Here is a 19671-nt window from a genome sequence, read left to right on the forward strand (position 1 = left end):
GAAAGTGCTCAGTGCCTACCAGGTGCTCACGGCTGCTTGCTGCAGATTTGATCACGTCCCTTTTACATCTTCGTCCAAGTTGTTAAAAGAAGCACTGGACAGGCCAGGGTCCAGGACAGGCTCACTCCTGGTGACCACCTGGGAGCCAGTTATCAACTCTTTGGATTCAATAACTGAACCAGCTTCAAATACAAGCTCCATAGAAGCTGGGATCATACGTAGTCTGTTATGTTTCCTGACATCCCACGTGCTTAGAACAGCATTCAGTAAGTACTCAATAAAGATTTGTTAAATAAATGAGTGCAATTCTGTGAGTGGCTCTCTCCTCACTCACATGTTCTGGGAAGACGCCTGGGAAGTCCCTGCTGTCCCTGCCATGCCGCCCTCTGGCCCAAGGCTGGCTCTGCCTCTCTCATCCTCGCGTATCAGCTCACAGATGTACGGAGAACAAAAGATCACATGCAGAGCTCAGGAAACTGACAACTCCCTCTGCTACACCTATTTTCCACTTCCTAATTACCAAGATGTTTAAACTATACCATGAATAGCCACATTAAAGCCATTTGTTATATGTAAAGCAGGGGCATAGCACATTGATAATTAAGGCCTCCCTCTGTGCCAACCTACATGCCAGAGGTATAATTAAGTGTAAGTACCTCTTAGTTTGCGATCCATTATTACTGGGCTTAAACATACATTCAGCAGTTATTAGTGAAATTCCATAGTGTCCCAAGGAACTGTTGTTTTAATAAATGGAGTAGGAGTTTTCCAGCCTGTATCATACTTGCTCCACTGATGTTGGGCAATGGATGGGTGGTATAATTTTTGGGTGTCTGCATATTCTCCATTTCCAATATAGAAAACCCAAATCTTAGGCACTCCCAGGACTATAAGAATAGCCTTCTGCCGTCCCTTACTGGTTTGCATCAGCCAATGAAGAGGTTTTTCTTTCTTCTAAGATTTGCTGCTCAGAGGGTCTCTACTCCATGCAAAACAAGAAACACCCATGGATCCAGTTCTCTTCACATTGGATTCCAGGGAAGAAGGAACTTAGAATCAAGAGAACAACATGCATTTATTATGAGGTTTCCGGAGTGTAGTGGTTATCATGTTCGCCTGACATGCGTTTATTACGGTCTTGCTATGTCTACAGCCCTGAGCTAGGGGGATATTGAAATAGCATGTTTTCAAAAAGAACTAGCATTATACATAGGCTTATTTAAGTACTTAGATCTCCACCTTATTAAAAGCAGACAAGAAAGCAAAGATGATGGTAGAAAGGGGATAGTCAGTCCCCTCATACCTCATTCTGGCTTCCACTGGAGTATGGGAAGAGTGAGCCCCCAGAAAGGAGTTGAGACCTTCCTGTCCTTACAGGAGGCTTAATCCCAGGGAAGACTGTAAAACCATCAAAAGAACCAAAGATCTGCTTGTCCTTTGAACAGCTGTCCCTTGGATAGCCACTTTCTGCCAAGGGTAGAGCACATCAGTTAGGAATAAGTTACAAACTGTACTTCCTTAAAAAAACTTGGAATTCAGGTCTTCTGTGCTGTCAGTTCAAGGTACGAATAGACCTTAGAGGGCAGAGAGTGTGCCTGGGTCAAAAAGCATCTCCCTTCTCTCATCTCTCTCTTTGATCCCCATCTTCTTTCACCATCTACCTCAATGTCATCCTCTCTATGGAAGCTTTGTGCTTTTCCAGACCAAAATTACTTCTTCATTCCCTAAACTCTTTGTGTGTTTTGTCCTTTGGAAGGCGCTTAGCACATTCCATCTGGTGCCAGGCATCCATGGACTCCCCTAACGGGCCAGACACAATACCATTCTCACAATCAAGCTCAATGAAATCCCACCCAGCAACCCCCTGCAAACCATGACATGGAAAATAACCTGTTCTTCAAATCACTGACCTTTCAACAGGCGTGTGGATTTATTCATCTGTTCAGAGGATGTACATGGTGGTCTATGATTTTCTCTGTGCAGTGGTTTGTCTTGCATCTTGAGCTTCCTCAGTCTGCGTGAGACCTTTTGTGACCTCCCCATCTACGCTGTGAGGTCATGGGTAAAGGTCATATCCTTTGAGGAAATGTAAGAGCAGATGGGATGAGGAAGTGGAAAATATATAATGCAGGAAACAGCCTTGACCTCTGATCCTGACACACAGACTGACTGGATTAGAGATGCTTATAAGGCAATGGGCCTGATATTATCGTAAAACACAAAGGCTAACATTCATTGAGCCCTGGATGTGCAATGGGAATTACGCTGAGCTCCTTAAAACATTCTAGTAGTCACGAGTTGTGTCATTCAACCGTCACAGTAACCTGTGGATTATTACTAGTATTTGATAGATACAGACACAAGGCTCAGAGTAGTTAAGTAAAATACTCAAGGTATCACAGTTAGTAATTTGCAGAGCAAGGATTTGACCTTGGATCCATTTGACTTCAAAACTAGGGCCTTTTCCAGCTGAGTAGGATCAAATCCCAGCTCCGCCAGTTGGGAGGCTCAGACTATGTCATTTAATTCCTGAGTCAGTTAAGCCTTAGTTTCCTCATCTAAAAAGACAGGCATAAAACAGTACGTATAGGATTGTTTTGAGGACAAAATGAGGAAATACACATAAAGCATTTAGTCCAGTACATGGCAAAAAGTAAACACATGATAAAATTTTGTTATTGATATTAATAAGCATTACCATCCACTTTAGCAAGGATGGTAACCACTGCTTACCATCACTGATGGTAAGCAAGGTGTGCATTCAATGTGAGCCATTGTGGCCAAAAATGAACCCGAATTCAGCAACATCTTAGTTTTCTAGGGATGCCATAACAAAGTACCACAGACTGTTTGGCTTAAACAAGAGAAGCTAACATATCATCAGGTAATGAATGCAATGCTGAGGGTGCTTATGGGGGCTTCTGGCCAGGCTGCCTGACCTAGTCCTGAGTGATCCAAGAGGCCAGGACAGCTGAAGTCTGAATGCCTAGCAGAGTTGGCCTAATAGTGTGGGCAGGTGTGTGTGTGTGTGTGTGTGTGTGGTGGGGGGGAGGGGTGTCAAGTGCCAGCAGATGAGAATGGGCCTTGGGAATGTTCATTCATTCATTCAAAAAATATTTATTGTGCTCCTATAATGCCAAGCACTGTGATCAAAACATATTACCATAGGTGGGTCTTTACTCCGAGAGTATGTGGTAGCCAGAATTCTAAAGTAGCCCCCAAGATTTTCGTTTCCGGGTACCTTGAGTGTGCGAAGATAAAGGGATAGCATGTCAGTGTGGTTTTTTATATTATGGGGCAAAAGAGATTTTTCAGATGTAGTTAAGCCTACTAATCAGATGGTTTTGAGTTGATCAAAAGATAAATTATCTGAGTGGGTCTGACCTAATCACGTGAGCCCTTTAATTCTGGCTGGAGAGGGCAGAGACAAAGATTTGACACATGAAAGGAATTTGATGCAAGAAAGAGTCTCCATGGCTGGCTTTGAAGAGGAAAGGGACCCAGAAGTAGCAAGTAGGAGCTGAGAGTGGTTCTCGGTTGATAGCCCACAAGGAAACAGAGACCTCAGTCTTAAAACCACGAGGAATTAAACTTTGCCAACAACCTGCTTGAGCTCAGAATAGGACTTTAAGCCCCAGGTGAGAATGCAGCCTGGGCTACAGGTTGATTTTGGTCTTGGGGCACCCTGAGTGGAGAATCCAGGCACCATGCTGACTTCTCACCTATAGAAATTGCGAGCAAATAAAATGGATGTTGTGGTAAGCGGCTAAGTTTGTGATAAATTGTTACACAGCAGTTGAAAGCACGTATATGACATTTCACCACAAATTCAGATTTGACCAATGTTTGGACATCTCCTCCTGAGCTAGGGGTGGTGTCAGGAATGTTCATACATGCCAGAGTTTTCAATTTTCCCTTTAATCTTTCATGGATGGTGCTACTTTCAGTTGACATCACCAGCACACTTCTTCGCTACCATGAAGCAGTTGTGCTGTTATACGAATAATATTCTCAAAACCCTCAGATGAAATCAATCAGCAATTCCATCGCTCCTACTGTGATGGTTGGTACAGAGAAGGATAAATGACCAAGGCCTAAGACAATTAGTGCATGGTATCCACTAAGCCAAATAATTGGCTCAGAAGTGAGCAAGTAATGTACGTTGGTCCAGTCAGGGTGAGGTCCAATAATTTTGTCTAGTGATTGGGGAAGAGAAGTTCTCTAGCTTATTCTGGGCAATGTGACATGCCACTGGGAGGCCTGGAACTGCTGCTACCATCTTTCTCCCAGGAGAAAAGCAAATAAAGAATGGCAGAAACAAGAGACCCAAAGAGAAATTTACCTGGAACCCTGATCAAACCATGCCTGAAGCTTGTCCCATATATGGACTTTTTAGTAGCCATGAGCTAATAATTTACTCTACTATTAATATTTAAACCATTTTGAGTTGGGTTTTCAGTTATTTGAAAATAAAACCATCCTAATAAAACAATTATTATTCCTATTGGATAGATGAGAAACTGAAAGTGACCGAGGCATTATTTGCCATAAGTGGCAGAGTTGGGATTTAAAGCCCAATCCTTTAGCCCCAAGTTCAGTGCTTAGTCTATTACACAAGCTGCCACACCTAATTTATCTTTGTCCCATCCTACTGGTAGAATACGCTTTGCTTCCCTTGGAAAAAAATATCACTCTTATCTTAGAAATCACCCCCTTCTCCTCATAGCTAGAAAGGGACTCCCAGCTTTACAACCTATATGTTTCTACGTCTCAGCTTCTGGCACTGTCCCATGTCTGTTTTCTACAATTCAAATCCAATAAGGTCAGCATATATCTGAAAAGAGCTTTCTTTTTTCACTCCCTGATTTTTCTCCAAGGGGTCACAGCACTGAGTCCTATGGAAACAGCACAGACCTTTCCAGGTAGGTGGAGAATAGGGGCTTAGGTCAGCACAGCAACCTAGGAAGATCTCCTGCCCCAGCTGTCTCCAAACACCCAGGGAACCAGTCTGGGGAGAAAGGTGTGCAGTGAGTAAGCAAAAGAGAAAGCCCAGAGATAAATGAGAAGGAGCCCCACTCTTTAGCAAGAAAATGTCCCATTAATCAAAGTCAAGACACACCCCCACCTCCCACAGGGCTGGCATCTGAAACGAAATCAAGTAACCAAATACAAGTTCCTTCCTGTCTTCCTGTCGGTGGAAGGCAATATTATTAGCAAATTAGCAAACACCTCCATCAGTGGTGAAAGAAAATCAATGGGTTTTGGAGTTTTACAAAAACAGGAAAAAGGCTAGAACTCACGGCAGAAAGATGATACGCCCCTTACAGGGCTCGATATTTCTTTCCTAGAGATTAAGGCCCCAGCTGGCTTCACACCCCAACCCCTAGTTCCTCGCCCTGAGGAGGGGGCCTCGCCCTCTTTCCAGACACTTCAATGGCTTCCCTCTGTTCCCTGCTCTCAGGAGCTGAGCTGAGAGTTATTCCTTTGCCTGCATACTGGCTGGCCAAAGCTCAGGAGACCCCTGGCCCTGGGGGATGTGTGTTGGAAACATCCCTTTGAAGTCCTTCCGGGATATGTGCATGACAATGGCAAGTGTTGACCTTGCAATTTCTTCTTCCAACATTCTCCCTCCGGAGCAACGAAGACATGTGCAGCCCAGAAAGAGGGAGGGTTGTACAGTCCCTGCTTTTGGAAAAGGGGGTGGGACATTTGGGTTATATACAGAGCAGTGACAGCACAGAGACTGAACCAGGAATGGCCCCACCCAGCCCTAGAGGGGGATTGATCTCTTTATCTCTTCTCTTCTTTTTTTTTTGAATCCGGTAATAGTTATAAGCTCTATTAAAAAAAAAAATGGATATTTTCTGGGGATTCACAACATTGAGGGCCCAAGTACTCCAAAGAATCCCTTATCTTTAAAAAATAAAATGCCCTGCTCTGGAGACAGACCCACCTGGCATCCTTCTCCACCAAAGTGCCGCTGAGGGCACGAACCTGGCATAGTTCAGGGTGGCAGAGGTCACTTTGAACTAAGCAAGCGGGGCTTAAATCATGAGATGGAGCGCAGCCTTCTTCCGACATCTGGAATTTTAATGAGCTCAAATCAGGCAGGCAGAGCCAGAGAATATGCTTTAGGGCCATAGAAAAGCTTTTATATAAGCATCTGGGGTGAATTTTCCAAGCATACAGAAGGCACTCAATAAAGATTTTTAAGAATCAGTTTGTTCTGTTGAATAGCAGATGCCTTTAGAAGTGACCATTGCTAAAATGCCTCCACCCCTGGAGATTTTGGAAACATACTCAAAATCTTCCCCTCCTTCTGCTCAATCATCTCAGTTTTGCCTCTTTTTTAAAGCCTGACTCAAGTTTCAGGGGAGCACATGATGACTGCCAGAGGCAGAGTGGCCCCCTCCGCTTCCTGGGGGAGGCGCTGACACAGGTAGAGAACAAGGCACATATGCACCTCCACCTGAGCCCACTGCCTTTCTGGAACCCCATTCTCTTCCAGGGGACAAGTAAGTGGTGGATACAACTTGCCCTGACACAACCCGGAGCCCCCATGACGCATGGGACGAGGGCAATGATTCACAGTACTCCCCTGGCCCCACCTGCAGTACAAGCTCTCACTGAGTAACGCCCTCACCCCCAAGGCCAGCCTTCCCTTCCACTTCTCTGTGTCCCACACACTGGCAGCCCCTTCCCTGGGCCATGCACTGTTTCTGTAAGAGAAGTACCAGGAGGAGGCTCTGCTTGGATTCCCATTATTCAACCTCTTTTCTGCTCAGAACGGGCTCTTCTCTGTTCTGTTCTCTGCCACCCAACTGACTCAGTCCCCCTCCGGGAGTGCTCATCCTGAACTGGAAGAATGTGTGGGGACCGCTCTCTCTCATGGTGCCCTTTGGGCATCCAGGACTAGGGAGAATTTCTGAGGCACAGGTGCAGGAAGGACTCGAGCACCTTCTCCACTTCCCTCACAACGGGTCCCCCATCTCTGGCTCAACAGGACGTGTCCTCCTGGCCACAGCGTGCGTGACCCATTTCCTGAGTCTCAGTCAAGAGAGCTCTTTTCCCTGCCTCCTCGACAGGCTGGGTGCTCTGGGGACCTTTCAGTTCCTTCCCTGGTGTGGGCGTCCCCACCACAAAAACTGCACCTATTCCAACAGCAAGTACGGTCTGTGATGATACAAAGCTTAGAGAGATGCAAGAACATCGGAACCTGACAGTAACGCTGGAAGTTTCCTCCCCCGATGTCTTCATTTGATAGATGAGAAGACTGAGACCCAGAGTAGTGGGGAAAGAAAATCCATTTGCCACGTTGGACATAACCATTCACGTGGCAGCCACATGCTTCTCAACTCCAGGCTCAGCTGCTGCGTCTAGGTCTTTCCATTTTAGAAATGTTCATGCTGAGCAGGTTTGCTGGAACAATGGAGGGTGTGGGTAGAACAATACGAGAAATGACCTAGCACAGAGAGAGGCTGGCTCAGAAGGAGGTGAGGCTCCTGTCTCCCCACCACAGACACACAGTGGTGGACAAACGCAGATGACACCTGGAGGCTTGTGAATTAGCAAGGACGGCCACTTAAGCTCATTCCTGTTTCAGACAGGCCTCCTCTCCGGTGGGGTTTATCGATCCGGAGCAGTCACTGAGAATGTAGATATTTTTCAAACAGAAATGGTGACTCCTCACATGTGAGCCGGAAATGAATGAACAGGGAAACAGGCCCAATCCAACAAGGACACCGTAGCTGGCTGTAGACTTTTGAGGGTTCATAAAATCTCTAGATGAATAAAATTCGTTCTAACGGACCGGTTAAGTATGAGAAACAAGTTCTTTTAAAAAAACATACTTGTGATGTAGCTAATAGAACAGTCTAATCAAGAGCACAAAAGACTCCCAGGCGCTTTCCCGCGTTCCAAAGATGGCGGCCGCCACCGCTGTGACCACCCAGGCGCCAGGCACAGCACACTGTCCTCGCTCCCACACAGACAGTCGGGTTGTTTTCCTTCTCACGCTGCCCACAAACGTTTGTCTGGCTCCAGACTTTGCAAACAACGTTTCATTTTGGTCCGCAGCTTCCCTGGTGAAGTCTCTAGTCCGAGATGAATCACCGGAAGTGCAAGGGAAGTTGGTTGTCACTGCCCGGCTGTCCCCTCCGGACTCGGCCTGCGGGCAGTCGGACGTCTCCACTGGCAGGATGTGGGCACTGCGACCTGCCGGGGGCAGCCTGCAGCTCCCATCCCTCCCCAGCCTGAGAGCAAACAGGGAGGCGCAGCCGGAGCCAGGGCCCTGGGCACGGCTGCCACATGTCCCCACTGGGGGTGACTGTCTGCTTTCCTGACCCAACTGCTTTCTCCTTCTCTTGACAGGCAACTCTGAGGTCTTCATTAATACTGACTGTCACAAACGAGGGGCTTCATTTATGTAATCTGGAGAAGAAAATGTGGTTTGGATACGTTACAGGCAGCATGAAGAGATGCTGTAGGCTGTCCCTGTACCAGTCACCTCATTATGTGCCAGGTACAATTCTAAGCACTTCATATGTATTAGTTCACTTCATCGTCCTAACAACTTAGGAAGTAGGTACTATTATTATCCTCATTTTATTGATGGGGAAACTATAGCACAGACATAGTAAGAAACTTGGCCAAAATCCTGTGGCTAGGAGGTGGCAAAGCTGGGATGTGAACTGCAGTGGTCTGGTCCCCTTGTTCTCTGCCCCCACCTTGCTGTCTTGCAGCTGGCAGCTGGAGGGACCCAAGAAGGCTTTCATGAAGGCAGGAATATTTACACAGAGCCTCGAAGAGGGTGGGTGGCGTTTGGATATGCAGACATGGAAGGAAGCACATTCCGGGTACAGTAAACAGTGTGAGGGAAGTCGAGTCTAGCACGCTTGGAACTATTGTTTCCTAGCAAGCCAACAATAGCCCTATGGCCTCAGCACAAGTTCAAGTTCAGAAAGTGTAACTTGTCAAAATAAAGAGCCCGAATAAAAGGTCAAATATGAGGGACCAACAAAGGTTGAGAATCTAGCCTTTTGAACTTCAATTTCCACAATTCCCATTAATTCTTTCTATGTCGGTCCTTAGCTAAATCATTGACTCAAAAAGAAGGCGTGACTTTGATAGGAGCAAACCTATATCAGAGCAGCTCAGATCATATCCTGACATGGCACGGTCCCAAAGGCAGGGCTAACCGTTGCCCCAGAACCTCAGTGTTTGGTATTTCCTGATCTATAGGGAGGGATAAATAGACCATTTTTATTTTTATATATCCTGGAGCAGAGAAAGGCTGGAAGACCAGGGGCCATGTTCTCTTCCTTAAGAAAAAATCAACCTATTTCAAAAGTAAGATCTTGTCTAGCACTACAAGGGCATCTCATGAGGCTTTAAAAGCAACCAAATTATAATGGCCACACACTCCATGACCAATGAGACTACTGAATGAATACTGGCAGTGAGTATTAAACTTGAAGAAACTGCTACAGGTAAATGCATGCTATTTCGTTTAACTGATTGCTGATTTGTTTCATATCTCCCTCTTGAATTGAGACCGTAATTAAAAACCAGGAAGACTGAAGAACAGGTACAAGATCCCTCAAAAGCCGAGTCAGGACAAATGAATAAGTATGCCAATATCCCGGACCCTTCCCTTCCAGGTGATGGTGGTAGGGCTGTAGCTTCATTTGATACCGGCACCAGCCACTGGCTGATGTCCCGGGTTCTGGAAAGAGGCACGGAAGGCGGGGTGGTTGTGGTGCAAGTAGATCACATTTGAATTAATGTGGTGCAGATGTCAGACCCGCAGGCTTGCCATCCGCCTCCCTAGAGCCTGCCTGGGGAAGAGTGGGGGATTGTGAGCTTCAGCTCCAGCTAGACCTTGGTGCAAATTCTCGCTGTGCCACATACTTGCTGTGCAGCCCAGAGGAAGTTACTTTAACTTCAGTGAATCTCAGTTTGCTCATGAAGGAGCTCAGGAAATTTTACCCCAAAATATGACTCCTTGATATAAAGAATATTTTGAATTAAAGGCCGTTAGAGAACAACAGTTCCTTGGAACGGGCTTTCCCTCTATATATTGCAGGAAGCATGATTGAGGATGACCTGGCCCAAATCATTTTAAACATATATCTGTCTCTCAGGTTAATTTACAAGTCAATCTGTTTCCCACGTGCATTCATCCTCTCTAGCAACCATTTATTGACCTTAAACAAAATTACCTATATTCCTCATCCCCCCCATTCCCTCTAAATGGAGGGTATATACATTTCTGGACCCCACTGGGATATTGGGTAATCACTCTGTGCTTCTCCCCATGTGTATGGTAAATAAACCTCTTTCTCTTATTAATCTGCCTTAATGGTGAGTTGATCTTTCAGTGAACTTTCTGGGGAGGGAGAAGGGGGAAGTTTCCCCTTACCCCCACGCTCACATGAAAAGTGGAAATGATGACGTTTTATTTGCAAGGTTATTTAGAGGAATCAAATGAGATGATGTGAGGCACTTAGCACAGTACCCGACACATAGTAGATGCCTCTTAGTAGGTGCCTCTTAGCTCCTTTGCCTTTCTTCTCTTGCTCGATAGATTCCTCCACCTCCTTGTAACACCATGTGGTCTGAGCACACAATATTACAACTGTTCCTCATATGGTTCAACACGAAGGCAACCCTGGGAATCAGAGACTCAACCCTTGCAAAGGGGACAAGAAGCAGAACTAAGCCCTAAGAGTAGAAGTGAAATTGGAGGTGGTTGGAGGCCTTGATGGGAAATACTGGGCTGAGAAAGGCATTAGGGTTGAAGGATGCCATATATCAAAAGAGAAAAGCTTTCAGGTCTCCTGGAACAATATTTTGAGCATTGCGGATCTGCTGAAGTTGCCACTTGTGCCTCTGGCGAACATAGACCCTAAGAAGGTCTTCAGACGTGAACTCTAAACTCTCTACTTCCTTTATCAAACATAAGCCAAGGAGAGGGGTGGGCTGCCTGATTCGGCACGAGAGGGACTGGCTACTGACAAACCCACCTCCTAAAAAAACCATAAAAGCCACCTCATTAATTTCTCGAAAGATTTGCTTGTGGCACCCTGAAGACAATTGCTGAAGCCTCATCTTTGGTGTCAGGTGCATGCTCAGAGAATGAAGCGCGAGCGTGGAGCTGGCATGCGACAGAGGTGACCTAAGAGTCACCCCGCCTCGCCCTTCCTCCTCCGACCACCTGCCCTGCCCACCGTGAGACAGTTCTGCAGCTGGAGCAACAGCTAGAGGTCATCGCCCCCTGCAACCTGAGCCTCCCTTTCAAAAGGGGTGGGAACCCTCACCTTCGTGGAATGCCTCCTGTTTGACTTGCTGCAGCCACTGCAGTGTTGTCCGGCTCTCTAAGGCACAGGTCGTCTCCTCGTTGTCTGTTGATTACACATTAGCATAAGTTGAAACTGCTGTTTTCCCACGAGCTGTTGAACCCACCAAGGTTCTGATCGGTCACTGAGATATTTATCCCTGGACTCCTGGGCCATAATTCTTTCAGGATTTCTCAGCCTCTTTCACACCACCTAACAAGAAATGCAGCATGGTTTAGGGAAAAGCATGGCTCCACTGTATACCTGGCTTAGGAAAGAGAACACATTGACTATGAAAGCCAAAGAAGCCCCACTCTAGGTACATTTGGGTGACAAACACATTTTGAAGGTTCAAGGTATAAAATATAATTAAGGGTGAAACAAACTTGCAAATTAGCCCAGGTGCATAAGCCTAGGGTCTAAAAGAAAACAAATATTAACATAAGGAAAATTAAACTGTAAAACCAACATTTTAATTTTCTACTGGCTGTGTAGCAACTGCTATCAGAGGAAAAATTTCTATATGCTTGAATTGAAGGAATGAGAAAAACTTATTGTGAATTGCTAAGTGTTTCTGAAGTAACTTAGCTTTTTCTCTTATAGTAAAGATAACACTTATTTACTGTTTAAATTTTGGAAGAAGCACCAAGAAAAATAAAAATCATCCTTAATTCTGTAACACCAAGATATAGTTGTTAGCAGTTTACTCATTTTTCTTCTTCTGCATCTATGTGTACATAGATATATTTATATAATTGAGATTAAATTATATGTAAAGTTATCACTTGAAATTTTCAATTAACATATCATTAATAATTTTGTCTGATGTTAAGTATTATCTTATAATATGTATTCAAATGGAAAATAACTGCCTTTTCCAATATAAAAAATAACACCTGCTTTTTAAAAATAATTCGAAAGTAAAAACATGGATAATAAATTCATGTAAAAATCATGCCATTAATTTGTACTTGACAAAGGTGGTATTCCATATGTGAAATGTCTTCAATTAATGGTGTTAGAGCTACTGGCTATTCATTTGGGAATTTTTTTAAGTTAAATCTTTATCTCACACCATAAACACAAAGAAATAATAGATGCATTACAGTGCTAAATATAAAAAGCAAAACTATACTAACCATTAGAAGAACACATAGGGACTTATTTTCATGATCTTGAGAAAGGGAAGGTCTTAAATATGTAAGAAAAGATCAATAACAGAATATATATTGTAAAAAAATCTCATAAATCATTAACTTTTAGATAAACAACCCAAGAAGAAAATGGACAAGGGAGACGAACATGAATTTTGCAGAATTGTCTAATAAACAGAGGTAAAAGTGATCAATCTTGTAAGTTATCAGAGAAATGCAAATTAAAACAATATAAAGATATATTCCTCTCCTTGTCAAACCAGCAAAACATTAGATTAGTCAAATAATTCAGTGCTGACAAAAGAGAAAAGGAATGGCATTCTCATCTAAGATTAGTGGAAAAGTAAATCAATGTCACCCTTGTGAAAGAAGGTTTGGCAGAAACTATCAGTATTCAAAATGAATGCATTCTTTCATCTGGCAATTCCACTTCAAAACATTTATCCAGAGAATATGCACAACATTTAAAAAGGAACCAGACAAGGTGTTCCCTGCTGTACTGTGGTTTGTGATAGCAAAAGACCGGATGCAGATGAAATGCCCATCATGTAGGATGATAAAACAAGCCAGAACACACCCATACTTGGTAGCACGTGCATATTACAGATTACCACCCAGCGGCAGAAAAGAACAAGAAAGACCTACATATTGACACAAAAAGAACTTCAACATATGTTGTTAAAAGAAGAAAGCAAATTGCAGGATAATATATATGGATCCATCTCACGTCCTTTAAAGAACACACACAAATAAAACTATGTCTTCTATATGTGTGCATATGTTCTTAAAAGTCTGGAAGGACACAAATGAAACTGAAAACAATGGTTATCTCTGGGAAGGAGGATAGGATTTGGTGGGGTGAGAAAAAGAGAGAATGAAGAAGAACGCCTGCTTTTTAAGCTATGTAATTTTTTTCCTGTATTGTTGAAAGTTTATACCTTGAGAATGTATTCATATTTTGTAATTTTGGATATGTAAATGAAAAGTGAAGGATGGGGTGGGCGGACAGAGAATCCCATCACACAGATCCAACCACTGCCAGCCTCTGGGTGAGAATTATCTTTTCAGACATCCATCTATACTATGCGCATATATATATATATATATATAGAGAGAGAGAGAGAGAGAGAGAGAGAGAAATAGAGATATATACTGTACAGAAGTGAAATTTATTCATTTATTTGTTCAACAAACCTTTTGAATACCTAGACTGTTGTTCTAGGTTCTAATTCCCTGACTTTATGTTATTGAGGGTGAATATAATAGGCTGGGTGTGGTGGCTCACACCTGTAATCCTAGCACTCTGGGAGGCCGAGGAGGATGGCTTGAGCCTAGGAGTTTGAGGTTGCTGTGAGCTAGGCTGATGCCACGGCACTCTAGCTCAGGTGACAGAGTGAGACTCTGTCTCTAAATAAATAAATAAATTCAAACTCTAAAATGATCACAGTATCACATCATCTCACTTATAATTTAGGAACTACAGGTTCAGCTAATTTAGGTGATCATCTGGTGGTGAGAAGAAAACATAATCTTCCTTACAAGATGAATGTTTTGCTTGGATGGCCTAAGGATTTCAAAGAGGATTTTCATGAAGACCACGACTGATCCATTGGCAGCAAACACTCATAATTGTGCAGACTCACTATGAGCCATTCACCACTTTTAACTGCTTTACATTTATTAATTCATCAAATCCCCATAATAACCCACTGATATAGGTATTTAATATCCTCAATTGACAGGCAGTAAAACTGAAACAGAGAGAATATGTAAATAAATTACCTGGTATCATATAGCAAATCCGTGAAAGAACTGAATCTCATGTGCTTAACCAACACTCTGTTTTGCTTTTCAACATGTAGGGCAAAGGGAGGTAGGCAAGACTTTAAATTTGTATGCCTTTTGCCAACTGGCTCTTCAGGAAGATTTTTATCAGTTTAAAAACTCACGAAAGGTGCGGGAGAGTCCCTGTTTTTCTAATCCCTCTTCAACACTGAATATTGTTGTCTTGTTGCTTTAATCTTTGCCAATCTGATAGGTTTTAAAAAAGAATATCTCCTATTTTATTAGCATTCTGTACAGTAAAAACAAGTTATGAAAGGTTTGCTTGCTTTCTTTTTATTTCTAGGATTGTTTTTTCATATATTCTGTCCATCTTTTCCTTACTGATATTTTAGAATCCTCTACTACAGAAATAAGCCTTCTGATTAGCATATAAGTAGCAAAAGTTCTCTCTTGTTGTCATTATATTTCAATCTTGTTTAGGGCCTTTTGTTTTGATATTGCTCCATACAAGTTTATATCCTAATGTGTTAAAAAAAAGTTTTAATATTTATGATTTCTGACTTATATTGTGCTTATAAAGATTTTTACCACCCCAAATTTTAAAAGAAATTTACCCATATTTCCTTCTAGTATTTTTTACACTTTTGTGTTTTTTCTTTTTTTAAATCTTTGATCCACTTAGAATTTATGTTAATGTATGGACCAAAGCAAGGAGCCAGCTTTATTTTATTACAAAATTGCAAGCTAGTTGACCCAATATCAATTTATATAAAAGAAAGAGGAAATTATGAAGACAGAAAAAAAAAGAAAAAGACATGCTATGTAGAGAGGAACAAAGATAAGATTTATAGAAGACTTCTCATAAGAAACTATGCAGCCAAAAGACAATGGAGGAACATTTTCAAATACCAAAGTGAAAAACAAAAATTGTTAACCCAGAATTTTATATTTAGCAAAAATAACTTTCAAAAATGAAGGCAAAATAAAGACAAAAAATACAGAGGTTATTCAATGCCAGCAGTCCTGAATTACAAGAAATGTTAAAGGAAGTTCTTCAGACAGAAGGAGTACAATATCAAGTAGAAACTTGGATCTATATCAAGAACTAAAGAGCTCCAGAAATGATAAAAAGGAAAGTAAATATAAAATACATTTTCTTATTTTTAATTGCTCTAAAAGAGAACTCACTGGCTATAGCAAAAAAGAAACAATATGTTGGGGGATTTATAACATATGTAAAAGTATAAAGTGTGACAAAAATAGCACAAAAAATGGAAGGAATGAATTGGAAGTAAACTGTTGTCAGGTTCTTACAGAATACAAGAAATGGTACTATATTATTTGAAGTTAGACTGTGATAGTCATGATTACATATTATAATCCCTAGTGCAACCACCAAAATTTTTTTAGAGCAGTATAACTGATAAGCTAATAATTAAGATAAAATATAATCATAAAAATGCCCAGTTAATGTAAAAGAAGGCAGGAAAACAAGAATAAAGTAACAAAAAACAGAGGAACAAATAGAAAACAAGCAACAAGATGGTAAATTTAAATTCAACCCTGTCACTAACCACATTTGTTGCAAATAGTCCAAACATGCCAATTAAAAGAGATTGATGAGAAAGCCAAGGCCCAAACCAACTTTAAATATAAAGACATAGATAGGTTAAAAGTAAAAGGATGAAAAAAGATACACCATGTATACATTAATCAAAAGAAATCTGAAGTAGTTATATTAATATCATAAAGTATACTGCAGAATAGAGAATATTACTAGAGATAAAGATATCACAAAGTGATCAATTCACTAAGAAGATGTAACATATATTTTGAAGCCCTGCTGTTAGGAACATTCACATTTACAACTGTTGTATCTCCTTGATGAATGCACCAAACAACAGAGCTTCAAAATATGTTTTATATCTGTATACATTTGAAAGTGATAGGATAAATAGATAAGTCCACAATTATAGTTGGAGATTTCAACATTTCTCCCTCAATAATTGATAGAATAAATAGAAAATCACCAAAGGAGGGAATGACCAAATTTGAACACTTGGATCTAATTAACATTAACAGAATATTCCATCCAAGAAGAGCAGCATATACATAATTTTCAAAGGTATATAGCAGTCTTAGATTAGCCTCTTCTGGACCATGAAATAAACCTTATCAAATTTAAAAGAATTGAAATTATACAAATTGTGTAATTCCACTACAGTGGAATTCAACTAGATACTAGTATTGAAAAGATATCTGGGAAATCCCAAAATATTTGGAAATCAAACAATGTTAAGTTGACATCTGATAAGGTGTGAATAGATGCTGAGATATCTAAAATAGCTATTTTCAGAGATCTTGGTTGGGTTTTACTATTCTGTTCAGCTATTATGCATACACTTTTAAAGTTTACCCAGGGTATTTTATTTTTTATTTTACCTTTTTTGATTTTATTGTTGTGGTTGCTTTTGGGAATGAAATGTCTTATGACATTCTGTTTTCTAACTGATTATTATTTGTGTCTAAGAACATTGATTTTGCATTAAAAAAATCGCAACCTTATTGAACTCATTATTTCCAATAACTTTATTTTTCTGAGCACGTCAATGAGTTTCCTCCTCCTGTTAAAATATTTATGTTGCATTTCTTCATTCTTTTGTCTAAGCGTATTGACTAACACTTTAAGAACAATGTTAAACAAAATTGGGGTGCCTGGGACATTGTTTTGCTTCTGATTTGGATGGACACACTTCTCACCTTCACCAGTCTTACGACATGATTTCTCACGGCTGCAATGAACCAACGGGGGTGTGACGGCAGATACAACACGATGGCTCTGTGGAAATGAAGCTGAAAAGCCTCCTTCCACGCAGTGAGCAAACCCCATGGGGCAGAAAAGCTTATCCAAATGACTCAAACTTCAGCAGAGAACCAGGATCGTTCAATGACAGAAGTAGAGCCTCCTGTCCCTAGCGATCCAGAGAGTTTCTTTTTGCCTTTTGGGGAAGGGACGGGGCTGATAACCTGATTTAGCGGGGATGTAGACACACTGCCTCTCCTGCAGCCTGGAATGCCTGGAGTACTGAAACTTTCTGTTCTTTGAGTGCTCTCCAGAAATGGTAACACCTTTAGCCCTTTTGGCTTTCAGAGATTAGCTGGCAGCTGCCCTGGGGGTGAGAGGAGGGGCAGAAAAGTTCAACAAAGGCACTTGTGCTCGGTTTCAGGAGTGGGGAGAAGGTTGCTATAAGGATTGAAATACAAACCCCACTCATTTCACAATTTGAACTGAGGCTACCCCATCCTCCCCAGGGCGCTAGAGCATTACCAAACCTTGGTGAAGAAAGTTCACACCTCTGATTGTCTTGGGTGCCAGAAAAGTCTGGCCACCTTGTCAAGGTGTGAGCCCAGAGGTCTTCAGCTGTACTGTGGAGATCATCAAATCCATTTCACAAGAAAGGTGTGAATGCAATTCAGTAATATACATAAAACTCCTACCTCACTTGTGGACATGGAGATTCTTGGGTGAGTCGGGACCACTGTGGTTCTGTGTGCACATGTAATTCACTCCTTTGGAGGTCCTAGAATTTCCAACTGCAACAGTTAGGGTGTAACCAGCCTGGGGTAATTTCTACAATAATAAAAAAGGATTAGAATATGCCTGTGGCCTCTTCCATTGCTACCTAACACGACGACAAAGACTGTGACCAAGATGCTGTGGGCAAAGCAAGTCATCTGAGATTTGAGGCAATGGGACAATCCCAGATCCTACTTTCATGGTTCTCTCTCGCCCTAGAAGGTTTCTGGGGCAGATTCTCTCTCTACCATATTGACACCAAAAATAAATGGCCGAATGGAAAAAGTGCATGTGTTGAGTCAGGCACTGGCTGCACCGTGCCTTGGCCTGGACTTCTGCAGGACGCAAAACCAAAATGTACTCGGGAGAAGCAGTCACCGTAGTGGCCCTTCATGTGATGATGTAAAACTCCATCACGGGATAGAAAACATCAGCCCCACCTTCTAAGAAACTTTTTCTTATGAGGGAAGCTATTATTAACTCAAAGACTGAGGTCAGTCAAAGAGAGGAGAATCGACAGGGGTGCTGAATCAAATGGTAGATGCTGATGTCCCATTTTGGGTCCTGATAACAGAATTTTAGCCCATTGAGGGAGAATGCTCCCTGCGGTGACCTCTCTGGGCTGTGGCTGATGTGGCAGAGAAAGGGCTGGAACGTGGTCAGAAGGACGGCCCCCGGGCAGAGGAGGGCGATCTCACAGGCAGGAGGGGAGACTCTAATCAACATGTTAACTGGGGTGCAAGGGACCAGAGACAATGAAGTCACAAAGATGATGAAGTCACATTGTAACCTGCTCTCAGGAAAAGCTATGAGCCTCCTAGGAGCCCTGCTGTCCTGGGAGGGGGCGACTTGCAGGGCATGAGTCAAAGACACCGCTGAACGGTCTCACCTGAGAGACATTGGCTTGTCCTCCTTCCAGGAAAAGGCAATTTAAGCTTCCCAATGCCATCCATAAATCCTAAGTCCTGTAACTTCCCGTGGAACGAGAATCCATTATAGTTACCATTACTGTTTCCTTCTGCCCTAAGTTAAATATTGGGGACGGGCTGTGTTTGAAGGGACAGAGCCCTCTAATTTTTCTATCATATGCGAAACCAGGCACACAAGGAAAATAAACCCCCCAAGCAGCCAAGATGTCCCATGAAGTTGGGCAACACCTTCCTCATGTGGTTTTTTCAGCAGTTGAGCGCCAGAGCGAGAATCCCTGAGACCAGCAGGCCCACCCTCCACCACGTGGCCAAAACGGAGGTAAGAGCAGGCAAGGGACATAAATCATAGGTTCTGAATGTGTCCAGAGGCTGAAGAACCCTGTCACTTGCTGCCCTCGTCCCTATTCCCCGTGGCAAAGTCTCCCCTTCGAGATGCCGGGGAATAACTGCTCTGACACAGGAGGAGGTTGGACACTTTGGAGCCCTGGGTAGGTGGTTCCATCAAAAAAATGACTTTTGCTTTTTACATAAAGCAGCCACCTCTATGCCTGGAGTGACAGCTGCCCTGAGGGTGGATCACAAGAACAAGGCCAAAACAGACAAAAAAACTGACTCCTTTTGAAATAAAAAATAAAACGCAGAATAAACTAACCCTCCTCTATGCAAAGAGTTTTTGCCTGCATTTTAGCCAAAAGGCCCTTCCTGTATGTGATCATTTTTCTGCTTTGTCTGAAGGGCAGGCTCCAGGAAGGCCGCCATGACACTTCAGAAGGACGGTGGCAGGTCAACCCAACCACGGCGCGTGTCGGGGGCTCCTGAACCAGGCCAAGCAAACTCCCCCTGCTGCGAATCTGGAATTTCAAACAAGAGAAGTTAGCCTTGGTCTCTGC

The sequence above is a fragment of the Lemur catta genome, chromosome 22 (genome assembly GCF_020740605.2).
Source record: "Lemur catta isolate mLemCat1 chromosome 22, mLemCat1.pri, whole genome shotgun sequence".
NCBI lineage: Eukaryota > Metazoa > Chordata > Mammalia > Primates > Lemuridae > Lemur > Lemur catta.